This window comes from Gouania willdenowi, chromosome 16 (genome assembly GCF_900634775.1).
Source record: "Gouania willdenowi chromosome 16, fGouWil2.1, whole genome shotgun sequence".
NCBI lineage: Eukaryota > Metazoa > Chordata > Actinopteri > Blenniiformes > Gobiesocidae > Gouania > Gouania willdenowi.
In genome coordinates this window covers 34224381-34241363 of record NC_041059.1, presented here as the reverse complement: position 1 = coordinate 34241363, position 16983 = coordinate 34224381, and the positions used below count along the sequence as shown (strand labels likewise).

Below are 16983 nucleotides of genomic sequence, written 5' to 3'. Positions count from 1 at the left end.
TCTGGTGCCACATTCATCTACATATGCTTCACCCTGTGGCTCATGACTTCCTGGGGATTGTTTTTACAAACCTGCACCGTGTATCACCATGGCGACACAATCCAGCAAATACAAACATGCACACGCACTAACAAGCACTCAAATCTGTAAATCAATGCATTTCAAATGTTCCAAAGCCATCGTTCCATTTCCTACTTACTGGTAATAGCTGCTAGGAACTGCCAGTATTTTCATCCAGCTCCCACTTTATTTAGATTTTACATGTCATCAAGCCAATTGTTGGAGGCCAACGATAAAATGTCTCCCAGTCCAGCCTTGAACAAAAACTGACTCTTGAGCAAATGGATTTGACTCTCTGTTATGACAAGATAATCAGTGGCATTTAGGAAAAACAAGTAGTCAACTGGTCACGCTCACAGGAAACAATGGGGCTGCTTTGGCTGACTGATAAGCTTTGACTAAGCCGTGAAGTACTTTGAAAGCAAACAGGATTGATTTAGTTGCTCATTTATGACTGTAAATTGGCTTTACAGAGCATGCTACAGAAGCTACACAACAGTTGGAAATAGTGGAGATAAGAGCCTACCTAAAACCACAACTACAGAAGCTACTGTAAAGAAATATTTCCATTTGCATTTTAAGATGTTTTTTTTTTTTTTTCTTAATTTCCTTTTTATGTCACCACTATAATGTAACATAGAGGCATAGCTGAAGAAAAATGTTGTTGATGGCTAAGGAGCAGTGGCTCCTGGGAAGCTTTTAGTTTTAAAGCCAACACAAGAAAGATGCAGCCACGCTTCAGGGACAAGTTGTTTGTCAGATTAATTTCTGTAGTCGTTTAGGACATTGTTGTTTCATCAAGCTTGTTAGGAATTATTTTTTCAGTTGGATTTTTAATTTCTGTAAGACCTGTTTTAGTGCTTTTTCAGTATGTGGTTGCTTATGTGTCTTTTCTTTCTTGCTGTTGTTGGAACTATATTGCAAAGGGATGGAAAATTTCCTGTAAACGTAAGCTAGAGAATCTCAGGAATATTCAAAAAGAATACTTCTCATGGGAATTATTGTCCAAACATAAATATTAGGAAAAATACAATTAAAAAAAAAACATAACATTTCAACATTCATTTGTAAGTTATTCAAGTCTTGTTAGCATATGGTTTTAGGAGTTGCAGAAGGTACCGTAATATAATCTTAGACATAAAAAATGTTTAGAACCCAAAGTCTACGAACAGTGCAGTGTTAGTTGTGACCTTCAAGTTTATAAATTCCCATTAATTCCTATGGAAAGTTTCCAATTTTGAAAATGCCTGGAATTTTGCAACCCCATTGGCAACATCTTTTGTCTGTGTGTTGATTCCCTGTTTTGACAGTATATCTGTGTGAAACGCTGAGTAGTCACTCTCCTCCGTTATGTTTCCACCCAGGTGTTCTTCATCACCTAAATGCATTCCCTCACTACTTAAAGTGTTTGAATGCTATGGAGAGCATCTGTATTTGATGTCCTCATGGTCCATCAGTTAGTTTGCTAGTTTCTTATAAGTGTTTTGTCTTTTTATATTCTTGATTTCAGAAGTAGAATCACCGCACTCACGACCTAAATCTGCCATGGCGCCAAAGCTTAAAACATATTTGTGCAAAAAAGAGATCTGCACACTTGGATCAATGCAAGTAAAAAATTTAATTTTCAAGCTTTGGGTCAGAGGGTATTCATCAGGGTAACAAAAGCCTGTGTGTGCAGATCTATATTCACGATTTGAATTTTTTTTTGATTTTGAGTTGTTGCTGTGTTATTTTGTACTTTGTAGAACTGTTTTTTCAAAATTTGAATTGCAGCCCTCCAGACGCCGGACCTTGGTCTTTAGGGGAGCATGCAAAAAGTATGGGTGCGCACAATTATTATTAGTCTAATTTTTCTTAGCTTCACTGACACAATTCCATACTCAATAAAATGGCCTCGGATATACTATACAGAAGCACTGATTTGATAATTGGCACCAAGTAGGTGCACTTAAACACTTTTTTTTTACATTTGGCTTTAAAAAAAACCAAAAAAAAAAAAAACGTTATACTACAATGAATGTTGCAGTTTATTCAGGATACACACACACATACACATTAACACACACAACTGTGTTCAACCACCTTCAGGTAAAGTGGTTGAACACAGTGGTTTGACAACCACTGGAATAGAGGTTTTGTGACTATTTTATGTTATTATGTTTATATGTGCATTATTTAATGCATGATGTAGACCAGTGGTCCCCAACCTATTTATCACCGCGGACCGGTCAACGCTTGGCAAATTTTACCGCGGCCCGGGGGGGGGGTTGGTGCGGCGCGTTAGTGCACCGCCCCTTTGAGAGTTACGTGCGTACGTTTTACATGCCTGCACAAATACAGATACACCACAAAAACTAATATAAAGTGCATGGAAATTTTTACTCACCATAATGCCAAATCAATGGGAGCCCTGCGCTTGTTTTTCTACACAGAGACGGTCCCATCTGGGAGTGATGGGAGACAATGACACCCGAAGTGTGTTGCTTATATCCAGTCTACTCCGTTGTTTTGTTTTGGTTGCTGTCACTGCAGAAAACCCCGCTTCACACAGATAGGATGTCGGAAATGGCAACAGGGTTTTCAGTGCGGTGGTGGCGATATCAGGGTATTCTGCCATGACTTTAATCCAGAACACCGGCAGAGCTGGTAAAAGTTTTCTTTTTCTTTGAACTCGTAGGCTCTTCTTCTGTCTCTTCACTAGGCCTTTTCCCTTTCGCAAAAAAAATATCCAAAGACGTCTGTTTCTTACTCATTTTGCTAGCTTGTGGGTTAAAATTTGGCGCACAAGTGACCGGGATGCAAACGAGCGAATCCGGTCATTTTTCAAAATAAAAGTTTTTTCAAAATAAAAGATCGTTCATACTCTGATAATAAATAAAACGGAAATTATTAATTATTTCTTGTGCGGCCCGGTACCAATTGATCCACGGACCGGTACCGGTCCGCGGCCCGGGGGTTGGGGACCACTGATGTAGACTATGGTTCCCACTTACGTGCTCTTGCGTGCACCTCCCTTGCGTGCACACACAAATGCTCTTGCGCCCACACACCAACCCTCTTACGCCCACACACCAATGCTCTTTTGTACACACCTACGCTCTTGCGTGCACCTCCCTTGCACGCACACACTTACATTCTTGCATGCACCTCTCGCACATACACACCAATGCTCTTGCGCGCACACACCAACACTCGTTTTTTTAGAAAAAATAAAAACCTCTGTCACTAGTGGTTGGGCACAATGCTTGTGCGACAGGCCTGCAGCCCTCCAAGACCAAATATGATCCTCCCCTGGTCATCAGGATGATTACCGAAGAGATAGCAAATAAATGCTGCTCTTATGCTAACGACAGTAAGGTCGCACTACAGAAACAGACAAACTGTTTATTGTGTTAAAGTGTGTGTTTATGGAGGTCACATAACCATTAGAAGTTTCCAATCTTAATTATCTAGGGTTATCAAAAACATGGGGATTTTTTTAAAGAAATTTGATCTCGCAGTAACCCCACACACACACACACACACGTTATAAACCTATGACTGGGTCAAAACTCTTTGCAAATAGGTTAAAATAAACTGTTGTCACTCCAGTTTTTAAAACGGATAGTATCCCACTATTGGCCAATAAGCAGCTTTTTGGTATTGCGTTTGTTCAGGTAGGCACGGAAATCAAGCTAGCCGGCCCCATCAGCTGTCAGTAGCCATCACCTAATTCAGTTAATCATCCAGTAAACCATGTTCCATGCTTCCCATTGGTTACAGTTAGTCACAGCGCTGTATTTAAACCACTGCGACACGCCTACTTCCACACGCTTCGTCCGCAAACGCTTCACAACCCACCCCCACGCCAGCTCCTCCTCTTCTGTCTAATTAAACGGCGTGTCCTGTTCCCATCTAAACATCTGTGCTTCTGTTCCAAGGGGTCCTGCTGACCGCTCTCTCTGTATATGCCTTTCCATGTAGCTCATGGAAGAGTGAGGGGGAGCTCCATTTGCTTCAGGCTTTCCACGCAGCTGCTGGAATGGCAGAGAGGTCCCAGAGCAGAGCTTTACCTCCAAATCTAAAATGCATGCTAATAAAGAATTTGACTAAAGTGATCCTGTCTGAAATAATTTTGATGTCACACCAATTCATTTCTCACAAGCACCTAATACTGCCAACATTAAGTAAAACATGTGACTAAATTTATAAGGTATTGTAATTTATTCAACTTTAATTTTGTAAATCTATTTATTGATTAATGTATTTAATTCATAGTTGTACAATACCAATATGTCAATGATGCTGGTCTGATGAGCTTTTGTTGTATTTATTGTGTACTGTTTTTGTCAGATATTGTGTATGGTCATCCTGTTTTGTGTGAACGGATTTGTTCTCACTTTTTGAACATTGTTTTCATGTATAAGGATGACAAAAGGAAAGTTGCTTTCTCCTGAATCTGGTGAACCTGTCTGACATTTCTAACAAATGTTTATGCCAGTGCACACTGTCCTTCAAATAAATTAAAATTAATTAAATGACATGGTCTGAGGGTTCTGATTGGAGGCGTCAGGCTTCCTGAGTGGAGATTTTATGCTTTCTCTCAGTATGTTGCATGGTTTGGTTTGAAAACACACACACACACACACACACACACTGTCAGTGCACTTGACGCTGTGAGGCTGTAAGGAGGATTTACTGTATATTTAGGTTTCAGAAGCCCAAATGGCTCCTGTGCCTTTTCACCACTCAACTAAGCACTTAACTCTCTCATCCACCACGTACATTACAGAGCATCTGATTATTTGGAGGCACACATTCTGTTACTTAATAGTATGTGTAGGCAGTGTTGGGCACTAACGCACTAATATTACGTATGACAGTAAATAGTACCCCCACACACCGTTACAATATGGTGCGTTTGTCCATTACTTTACTAGCTGCAGTATACTTCCTGTTTACGGTGCCTTGCGATAAAACAGAAGAAGAAAAATCATTGTGGGCGTGTCTCTGTTTACTATAACGTGCGCTAATCATGGCGAGTCAATGCGAGAGCAAGCTTCTCAGAGTGGAAATATGTGCATTATTTTACCAATGTGTCTCCAAACGATACATGCATCGACAAAGCTCTACGTTAATGCTGCATGGTGGACGCACTGAACGTGAGGGAAGCCTTTCCACCAAAACAACAGCGACTAGATTTTAACCAGACTGTGACTGTTATCCAGCTATTGCTCGGTATGTTGTTAAAAAGTATGCAGCCTGTCATTACTGTGGAGTCACTGTTTTCAGCAGGTCATTAGTCTGATACCATGTCCTATGCATTGCATTGCGTAGCTCAGAAAAATGCTGTGATTTATGGTTGTTTTATAGCAGTTTTTGCAAAGCAGAGTTGGTCAAAATGTATTCCAAATTCAGATTGCTTTCTTTATTTATTTTAGATGTTTTTTGTGTTCTTGTTGTATATTGTTGCTAGTTTTTGTACATTCTAAGGGCTAAACACAACCGTTTTTATAATGCTGAAGCCACTTAAATTTTTTATCTTTGATTCTAAATAATATTCAGGTTGTTTTGTGTTATTTATTTCAGAATTCCTTCTAACATTCAGTTTCTGCTGGTCTCAGGTAAACAAACTGGTATTGAAAAACTATTTTGTGTTTCAGTCAGAATGGTGTTTGTAAAGACTAATACTGAGCAGAGTAAAGTACTTTGATTGCAAATGATAAGAAACTGTAGGGTTGGATACAATACAGTTTCATTTAGCGGAGGCTTTTATCCAAAGCATTGTTAATACAGGAGCAGTTGGGATAGGAGGGATTCAAACCACTGACCCTTTGATTACAAACCCACTTCTTTAACCACTATTTTTCCAGAGCTGATCAACAGTGACACAAATGATCCCAAAAAATAATACAATCTTTCCCCAACTCCTCAAGGTCAGTATGTATCCAACTAAGTGGGTGTCATTTTTTGTCATTAACATAGGCTCTGATCTGTTCCAGGGGGTTTCCGCTAAGCGCTCTCCTTGTTTTAGCCTTTAGCCAAGCCTATATAAATCCTAATGCACATTTATTTTGACTAAAATGGTCCTGACTGAACTGCTATTTTCTACACAAATATATCCTTAAACCAACAGTTCAGTCAGGATCACTTTAGTCAAATAGCTTCATTTAGCATGCGTTTTAGATTTGGCGTAAGGCTCTGTTCTGGGTACTCTCTACCATTCCAGCAGCTGCGTGGAATGCCCCTTCGCTCTTCCATGAGCTACATGGAAAGGCATATACAGAAGGCGCGGCCAGCATGACCCCCTGGAACACAAGCTCAACTTTATTTATATAGCGCAAATTACAACAAAAGTAATCTCAACGCGCTATATAAAAAAACCCAACAAATCCACATGAACAAGCATCAGCGACAGTGGGAAAAAATAAATCCCTTTTACAGGAAGAAATCTCCAGCAGAACCAGGTTCAGAGATGGCAGCCATCTGCTTCGACTGGTTGGGGTTAGTGAACAGAAAGAGGAGAACAGGATAGAGAGATAGAACATCAGAGTGTCCCAGATTAGTTGAGCCATTGCCATCTGTTTAGTTAGACAGAAGAGGAGGAGCTGGGGTGGGGGTGGGTTGCGAGGTGTTTGCAGTGGTTTGAATACAGCTCTGTGACTCACTCTAACCAATGGAAAGCATAAAACACGATCAGCTGAATGATTAACTGATTAGGGAATTGCTACTGTCAGCTGGTGGGGCTGGCTAGCTTGACTGCCGTGCCTGCCTGAACTAACGCAATGTTCAGTTTGTTTTCAAGTACAAAACTCTCAAATGTCATGTCTTAACACTCATTGGCTTATTTAATTAACAAATGTTTTTTTATTAGACTCGAGCTTCCTGTCGTTAGCTCAGGTATGTAGCCTGTGCTAACGACTATTTAATTATTTAATTTCTCCTTTCACCAATGTGTCGCTGTTTGAAGCATTGTTTTTTGTTCTGTGTTGCCAGTTAGAGCTGGTGTTTCTACCTTAATGTAGCCTACACTGCCTCCTTCAAACACTCTAGTCGAAAACCAACCTGGCAACGCAGCTTCTGTTAACTTCCCTCTCTCTGTTATTTGTTACTTTTCTCACTTACTTTCACCTTGTTGTTGTTTACCTCAAAAGAAGGAAAAATAAGCATCTGGCATAAAGCTGCACTGAAAGACAAGATAAGACTAAAAAAAAAAAGCTCAACAAACGGACTGATGGCCACAACTACAGCCATATTGTTATTGTGTTAAGGGAAGGCGAAGAAGGAAAAGCTGGAAGCATCCCAGAGGTCATCCTCCTCTAGCATTAAAGAACTGGGTGGGATTTCACGGTGTGTGTGTGTGTGTGTGTGTGTGTGTGTGTGTGTGTGTGTGTGTGTGTGTGTGTGTGTGTGTCTGTGTGTTTCTCCTGAGCTCGTGACCAATGAGAACATTAGTGGTGTATCATAGCGACAGATCAAACGATTGTTATGCTGGGTGAGTAAAATATTGGCTAAATGTTCTGTGTTTACAGGTTAATGAGATTAAGATTGGAAAGGCTATTTTGATTTGTATTCTATTTTATTTGCTTATGAGTAGTTGGTGGGAGGAGTTAGTTTGTCTGCTGAGCTAAAGATGCTCTTGTAAACGTGCATTGTAAATTAATTGTTTCCCTGTACTTTTGTTTTCTGACTTTTCCTTGTACAGCCGTACTTGCTGATGTGGTAATCCCATTCTCAGGGCAATAATGCACAGGCTGACTTTCACTGTGAGAGACTGAGACAGAGCAAAGGCCATGGTGGAGGTGCCAGATAACACGGTTAAATACAACAGCCAACAGGCAGGATCTCTCGCAAAAGGAAGTGGACTGACAGACTGGGCCAAATCTAATCAGATCAGCAAGTTAACACTAGCATGATCAGACTGACTGAAACAGCCACAGCTAACGGGGAATGTAAATGGGACAGGAGGACAAATGTGGAACGATTAACGCTAGAGGTGGGAGACAAAATCGATTCTTAGATGCATCGAGATTCGGAGGTGGACGATTCTGAATTGATTCTTTAATTTCCAGTAATGAAAAATCAAAATTTTAGAGGCCGTTTAAAAGTCTGTACAAAAAGGCGGAACAAAACAGCCACGGAACGTGACGTGCAGGGCGTTTCCAGAGGGACACTTTAAAGAGAGCACCACAACAATGAAGCATGGATGTGCGGGAGTTAAGACCAGCCCCGTGCAGCTTTAAATCTGATGTTTCTTTAATGTGGAAATGAACTGTACAAGAGCCACGCTGTATGTAAGCTCTGTTACACTAAAATTAAGTACTTTGGGAACACAACGAACATGAGAAGCCCTATAGCACGCTTTCACCCGGAGGAAGAGTCAAAGTCGGCTGCTGCTGTGCCTAAAAGTACCTCTGCTAACCAGAGAACAATCGAACAAGTCACAACAAAGCTTCCACCCTCTTCGGAGAAGGTAAAGTGGATTAACAAGTCGATTGCAACATTTATTGCTAAGGATTTACGTCCTTACTCTGTCGTGGAAAACCAGGGCTTTCGTGCGCTGCCGCATACTTGGAGCTGAGATATAATATCTCTTCTTGATGATACTTTACTGATACACGGCCATCTCAAAGCTTTACAACCAACCAAAACAGAAGTCATAGCATCGCTGCAGAAAGCGGATAGGATAGCAGTGACATGTGATGCTTGGACATCTTATAACCGCACACTTTATCTCTAATGACTGGAAGCTAATGTCATGTCATTTTTTTTTTTTTTTTTTTTTTCCAATTGAAGTTATGTTACAAGGAAGGAAAAACGTGTACATTTTCAGTTCACATACATCCATTAGTGTGGATAATGAATGGCAATGTATCTCTTTTTTTCAACTACAAATAATATATATTCTTATACAGTGAATACAACAGATATTTTGTGAATAAAACATGCATCAAAATACATTAATAATCGATTTAGAATTGAATCGAAGCCCTCTGAATCGTAATCGAATTGAATCGTGAGGTGCATAAAGATTCCCACCCCTAATTAACACTCACACATTGACAGCAGTCACGACCAAAGAAAAACACACATCCTGGGACAGAGGAATAGTCCTTTTCAGCGTTTCGTTCTGTTCCACTGTTTCTGTCTGTTCAAGACACTTTTAGGCTTCTTAAAGGTCCTCCTCACTCCTAACAGTTTTTCACCTCAGGGGCTGTTTTAGGGCTTAAGATGCTTTGTGAATTACTTTTATCCAAGGATATTTTGTGAATATGGGCACTGGTCTGCCTATCAGTGTGGACCTACAGTATGACCTCTATGTACACTGTATTCCTGCCATTGAAAGTGAACATGGTGACCTCCACATTAAACGCAATGTCAGTTTTTTTTTTTTTTTTTTTTTTTGTTGCTTTTACTTTGTGAGCATTTTTCATTATTATTTGTCCTCATTAAATGAGTCAAACATTATCAAGGGTATATGCAAGGGCATACACGTGCCTTGAAGTAAATACATACAGTATATAACAGAAAAAAAACCTTCCATTTTATGTCAACACAAGCCAGAGAGAGCAGTGCCTTAAGTGATGTCAGAGTTTAACAGGCAGCAGCCCAGGGTAGCCCCCCAGGTACAGGACGAATAAAGGATGAAAGAAGACAAGGCAAAATACCTTATCAAACTTCTCTGGCTGGACACTGCAGAACAATAACTGTATGTTATTGTTCTAAAATGAGGTTTAAACAGTGTAAAAGCAAACAGAGAGGGAGTTCTTCAATGTGGAAGTGTGAACATGTTAGCTGTATCTGCAGTTATGTAAGCTTTCTCTTCACACTGAAATATAAAGGTATTTTTCGGTCATGACCTTTTCCAGTGACCATTGTGGGAGTTATCATTTTAAGACTTCGACCAGGCACCAGAGGGAATCTGGTCAAAGCAGCACATTATTCATCTGTTGTTCTGTCCTTTAAGTCTCCAGGGACGATACCCTGTGGCATTGGTTTGCTCTTGCCAACAGTCCAGGACTTTTTATGATTCCACATAAAAAAAAAAAATCTAACTTTTTGTCAGTTGAATTAAACTCAGCTAATTCAATACAAACACATTTTTCTGCAGTATCAGTATCAGTTTGATCAGTGTGATGTCTACCATTTGCTAGACATGAGCGTGTCCATGGACCTTTGTAACATGGAGTGTCAATTTGAAATTTTCTTCTGAATGAGTTTGCCATTATCAATAATAGCACAAAGTTGAGTTATTTATTACACAAAATAGAAAAACATTTTCAACATACTGGGATTATTATTACGGCCATATAAAGCACAGCTAACCATATTTAAAATATATTTTTCTATTATTAATAACTAAAAACACATCTCAGTGCACACTTTTCACAACTTATCAGTATTTTTTGTGTCTGTAACTTGTTAACGAGTGCTTATTTTCCCTACACTAGTAAGTGTTGTGGCAGTTTTGAATGGAATGAGACAAGTTACTGTTGTTACTGGTCAGATGAGGACACAGGTTTATTTGGTCAATGGGTTTTAGAGGCAGACGGAATCTGCAGTTGTTCTGTGCTCTCAGGGTTTTGTATGTTGCTGATAGTGCTAAGCATAACAATAACAGTCTCTGAGATGAGACCTTGGCAAATATTATCAGTGCACGATAGTATCTAGCCTGTTTAGGGCAGTGTGACCAGGACCAGGAGAGATTCTGTAATCACACATCAGAAAGTTAGTACACACTTACTACCATCACTAGTTCATTAGTGCTGCTGCAAATGGGTTTTCTAGTAAATATTCTTATTCTTATTTCTAGTAGTTCACTCGTGAACATTTTGGGTCCACCTAGTTCACTAGTAAGGGCAAAAAAGCTTAAAATAGTGAGTGTGCTTACTAGTCACTAATTTAAGCCTTGTCCATTGCGCATGTACGCAAATGTGTTCCCTCGCACCAAATGTGGCCCCCCATGGAAGATTTTGATGCCCTAAGCACAGCACGTATTCTGCGTGTAGGGAGGGCAGCCCTACACGCCCAAAACAAAGATGGGGGAGAGAGATATCTCTCCCCCATCTTTGTTTTCACATAATGGCATGATCCTGTTATTGGCCTCGAGCAGAGCTTGCGCTGGGCACCGTAATAGCTCAGCAGCAAAAGGATGTGATGTGAACCGGTTCTTGCTTTTCACTACAGAGCCATATGCTTTTCACATGACATATCACTAAAGATAATGCGGCTACAGCGTTGCGGGAACTATGGGTGTGAGCTGTCACTCAAATCTCAGTAAATCAAACCAAAAAAGAAGAGTAAAGCTGGGATCGTCATAACACTGAGCTTTGCCAGTGTTTATGCTGCCTCGTGCCACCTGTTTCTTGCCTGATCTTGAGTGTCACAAATGTTTCCTGCTCCAGTTAAATAAACAACATTGTACAAACACAGCGAAGCAGCTAAAGACACTTATATGACCAGAAGAGGACAGGTGTTAAAAGAAAAATGAGCAGTCTCCCTCACAACCACTAAAGTAATTTTCCATATTCATTTTCTGATCATCTAGTCCCTTCATACTTTCCTAAACTCAACCCAACACTTCTCTCTGCAATTTCTGACACTTTCAATTGAATTCTTACCTGCAACAAAGGTAATAATACGTTGAAGTTATTCACCCATCCTCACTGGAAAACATCTAAATCTCGGATAAGCTCTAACTTTCTCCATCTTAACCTGGATAAAACAGTGATTTAATTTGGTCCAAAACAGCCTTAGACACAAATTATCAGAGCAAATAGTATCTCTACATGGTAATACTCTGTGATACAGTACAGATACAGTACAACAGTGAAAAACCCAAGTCTTATCTTTAAAACCAACTAAACCTCTAACTTTCATATTTAAAGGTGCAGTCCGCTACTCTCAGATCCCTCTCTCCCCGTCTCTCCCCCTCCCTCCCCGTTGCTCTCTTGCCCTGCCTTCAAACTTTCCAAAGTCCCTCCCTCAGAGGAGCTAACAAGCAAACGTTAGTCTGACAGCAACATCACAGTAATATAACATGCTCTGTTAAAAGCAGCCCACATGGAGGCTGCTGCGCACACATGAACAAACACATGCACCACAGAGTTCTAGTGTAACATTTACAAATCAAACATAATGTAAATCAAGCAGCAGTAATTACATTTCAAGCAGAAAAATCACCAATTCCATCTTCTACTCCTCTAGACCATACACTGTAAAAAAGACGGTGCTCCAGTGCATGTGAGCAACAGCTGCCAGACAGTCCATCAAACACAATCCTGGCTCTAATTGGTTGTTTTTGCTCTGTCGCGGAGCATTCTGGCAATCTGCCAAAGGCTGCAGGAGCAGCAGGAGGGACTCAATTATCCTGTTTTTTTTTGTTTTTTTTCACACAAACTACTAATTTCATGTAAAGCTGTCCTTACATAGTGACAGCTTTAGTAAATATGACAAAAAGTCACTTTTATAAGAGTTGCAGACTGTACCTTTAACAAATCTCAAGGACTGCATTCATCCACCAAAACTCGGAATATTCTGGCTCAGGGAAATAATGGTCACGTATACATGGGAGCTTTAATTCCTCTTTAAAGCAGAATAAAAGTTAATTCTTAATGTTAATTTAAATCCAAATTAAACTTAATTCAAATTAGGTGGCTGGTTTATTCTGATTTTAATTCCAGATTAGATAATTCCTCTTTCTTGTAAACACTTAACTTGCTTAATTCTGCCTTAAATTAATTCCGGTCTTTCTGCGCTTGCACGACTTGAGGCGATGATGCGCTTGTGACGACACAATCCAAGATGGCAGCAGCCCGGACTGGAACCGACACTATTTAATAAGAGCCTTAAAAGACATGGATATAAAAAAAGAGTCCAAACAGAGCCTTCTCAACCCCCCACATCTAAAGCAGAACTAAATAAACCCGTAATAAACCGGTTTTCCATGTAAACCTCAATTCGGGAATTACTATTTCCATGTAAACAAGAAGCAGAACACTTTAATTCCAAATGATTTAATTCGGAATAACTAACTCCGAATTAAAAAACATCATGTTACCACGGCCAATGAAAAACTAAAGTTTGCAAATGTTACATCAAGATTATTTTAGGATGTTCAAGCAACTCAGAAAACCTTCTGAGCTCTTTCACTGGGGCTGTTTGTCATTATTGGTAACAATCATATCTGAGGGAGGAGGGGAGTGGTCTCAGAACCTTGACCACATGACATCACCAACAAGACTGGCTCTGAAAACCAAGTCAGAAATAAAATAACAATCAACCCTGTTTTACGTGGAGGACATCAAGCTCTATGCTGATGACAATCAAGACATAGACTCACTGGTCCACACCACCAGGATACATAACAATGATTTTATGATGTCATTTGGATTAAACAAAGAAAATGCCATCAAACGCAGAATAACAATGAAAAAAAAAAATGTCTGGACACTGACAGAAGGACATTGTGGCTTAGTTGGTAGAGGGATCATTTTCTGATCAATAGGTTGGGGGTTTGATCCCAGTCTATGTGTAGAAATGTCCTTGGGCAAGACACTGAACGCCAAGCTGCTCCCAGTGGTCGACTACCGCCTTGCATGGAAGCTCTGCCCCATTGGTGTGTGAATGGGTGAATGAGCTCATGTTGTAAAGCACTTTGAGAGTACTTCAGTGTGGGGATAAAGCGCTATATAAATGAAGTCCATTTACCATTTTCAATTTCTCTGATTAATGCTTGATATTAAAAAGATTCCTTCAGTAGATGTGTGCTCTAAAATGTGTGCAAATTTGCATCAGGTTGATACGCAATGTGGTTTATCTACCAACCCAGATTACATCTGTCAAACACACAAAAATAACACAATCTGTTTAGCATATTTGCCTGTAATGAGTAATGAATGTGCAATCTGAGCAGGGACGTTTTAACATGCTGGAAGATGGGAGATTAACTCAGCATACGCAATGTGATTTTCTGAAAATGCATCTGAATAGCTCTTTTTTTATTTAACATATTCAAGTGTCAGTTTTATACACGACGGCTGCAGGCGTGAATCAGAGGAGAACACTTCTGGTAGAACTGAATGAAAAATGATAGACAGCATATGGGAAAATTCTGCTACTTCTTTTTGTTTTCCCCATAACATTGACATTCTCACAGACAGCCTCTATTATTGTGTTTCTTCTGCTTATACTTAGAGTTGTTTGCTGGAAATCTAGAATATGTCTATTCCTTTTTAAATGGGCAATCATCTGCATTGGTTAACACAGCATGTGTAATCTATTAGCAGTTGCACCAAAGTTGCAAGTCTTTTTTGGGATCTTAGTGAAGCCCCTAGACATTAAACAGCAGGTTTCTTAAGGCCTGCCTTTTTTGAAGCAGAAAAGGAATCCAAATGTAAAAATAATTTCTGACGCCCTGTGTGGTTTGTTTAGTGGGAAAATAAGAAACCACCAGCTGATTCTTAGTGAACAGTTTAAAGTTGGCATCCCTTCTTACTGCATCACTGCACAGGACCTGTATACGTGTAGGAGTCACCATGTGGATGCTCCGATGGATGTGAAACCATCTTCACAGGTTTTAGAGAATGACATGTTGGTTTCAGAGCCGACACATATTCTAACAGTTTTAGTTGGGGAATGTTTTTCTTTAGAAAGAGGAACAACAAGTGCTGGACTTTCAATAAACTCTTCTCCTGCACAGTTGGTAATGCTAAGCTCACTTTTGGAAGAAAGAACCCAGAAAGCATGCATACATCTCACCGATGTCGGCCTCAGATTGTGCGTCAGCATTCTACTCCTAACGCGTCATTTTGTGTGTTTTTTTCCCCCCAAATCGGTGATACCACTCGGCCAAACGCCGATGTCTCCGCAACGTCTGCCCAATGAGCAAAAGCTCTCCATAATACGTCTCGCAGATGAAACTTCATTCATCATGCCGACGTCGGCGAGATGTATGTGTGCTATCAGGGAAAATAGTAAATATTTATCAGCATTTGTTAAAACAACAACACTCAACTGAAGAAAATAGGACAGTCACTTGGTTGAGTCATTGTTGCACATAAAATAATTATCTGTGCAGATTTTTTAATAATTTATCAAATGCAAATCTCACACTACGTTCATACTGCAGGTATGAACAAATCAGTTCATTTGTGTGTGATCGTTGATATTACATATTAAATGCATCTTCAATCAGTTCAGAGTATGTGACTGAATTTGACCCACATTCTCAGTAGAGGTCCTAAGGTGACACATGACCTCACAGGCATGTTTGGTGTTTATGGAAGTAAATATGTGGGACTGTGTGTGGCTCTGAGAAATGTTGTTTCTAACAGAAGTCAACACTACATAACTTAAGTAGAGAAAAAGAATAGAGCCAGGTTTATCGCTCTAGCTGTTTGCTGTAATGGCTGCGACATCATTACAACCGACTGTTTTGGATGCCAGTGATGACGTAGGAGTCGGAAAGAAAACGCCTCGGTCGTAGGACCACATGTAAAAGTGACCGTGGTTGGATTTTAAAAAATTGGATCTGTGCTGTTCAGACTCTTTTTGTATTTTGGCAAAAATATTGGATTTGGGTTGTATTTACCTGCAGTGTGAAAGTAGCCTCACAATGCTTTTGGATAACAAATAATGCACAATGACAATGTACAGGAAGATACGGTTAAGTACAACAGTGTCCACAAAGTTAAAAAAAAGCACAGATAGATAGATAGATAGATAGATAGATAGATAGATAGATAGATAGATAGATAGATAGATAGATAGATAGAAATTATAATTCCTCTCAGCATCAGACCTCTGCACAACAACGCGTCCGCTCCTATGAACACATACTCCTTAAACATAACCTACAGGCACAATATGTTTGCATCTGATCGCTTGACACGAGAACACACATCTGTGACTCTCCCAATGAGGCACATATGATGGTTTCCCATCCCCCCCATCATGTATCATCTGTTCTCCTTCTCCTGCCTCTGAATGAGGCTCCAGCATCCATCCATGCAGCACAACAGCACAGCATGAAAAGCCTTTCTCCAGCATTACCTTAAGATGAAGGAAGCGATGACAGAGAGCTGAACTCTACTTGAAACGTTGCTGCTCCTAAGCCCGGCTAACAAAGTCACATGACCACACACCACCTGCTTATGTCACCTCCCCATATGACCAGACTAGTGAGTTGCAAAGAACTGTGGGAATTGTAGTTGGTGTGTGTGTGTGTGTTGTTAATCATTGCTTGTTTTTGATTTCATCCTGTTTTTAAAATGATGGCCATTTTCTGATGGATTTCTTAACTCACTGCAGTTTAGTGGCTGCACAGTGATCAGAATCCTGTCGTTATTTCTCCACTTTGCACTGGCGAAGCTAAAATCAGAAAAACCTGGACTAAATAACATGGTGTCCTGTGCAATTTTGCAACTTTTGACTAATTACATAATCATGTGTAAACCACAGATGGTGGATTTAATGAGATTATAAAGAATTTATCTAAAAAAAAAAAAAATTTGTGTAGTTGAGGGCATATAACATGTTTCCCATTTTAATATGCAGAAAGTATTTTTCTTTATTGCCTGTTTTCAAAGTGAGTGCCTGCTTTATTTTTTAAATCATCTAAAAACCTAAAACCCATTATTACACTGAACAAAAATATAAACGCAACACTTTTGTTTTTGCTCTCATTTTTCATGAGCTGAACTCAAAGATCTAAAACATTTTCTATAAACACTAAAGACCTATTTCTCACAAATATTGTTCACAAATCTGTCTAAATCTGTTAGTGAGCACTTCTCCTTTGCAGAGATAATCCATCCACCTCACCTCACAGGTGATTAGACAGTATGATTATTGCACAGGTGTGCCTCAGGGTGGCCACAATAAAAGGCCACTCTAAGAAGGTTCCGTTTAATCATAGCACAGTGCCACAGATGTTGCAAGTTT

The 16983-nt window shown here is 39.8% G+C and overlaps 1 protein-coding gene across 1 annotated transcript in view; it reads right to left on the bottom strand.

Annotated features, from left to right (window-relative positions):
• Positions 1-16206, bottom strand: part of tsnare1 (T-SNARE Domain Containing 1) — a 214675-nt gene extending 198469 nt beyond the window's left edge. The window contains exon 1 of the mRNA XM_028471586.1: positions 16093-16206. The gene's annotated coding sequence lies outside the window, so the exon portion shown is untranslated. The remainder of the gene's footprint in view (positions 1-16092) is intronic.
• Between the last annotated feature and the right edge of the window lie 777 nt (positions 16207-16983).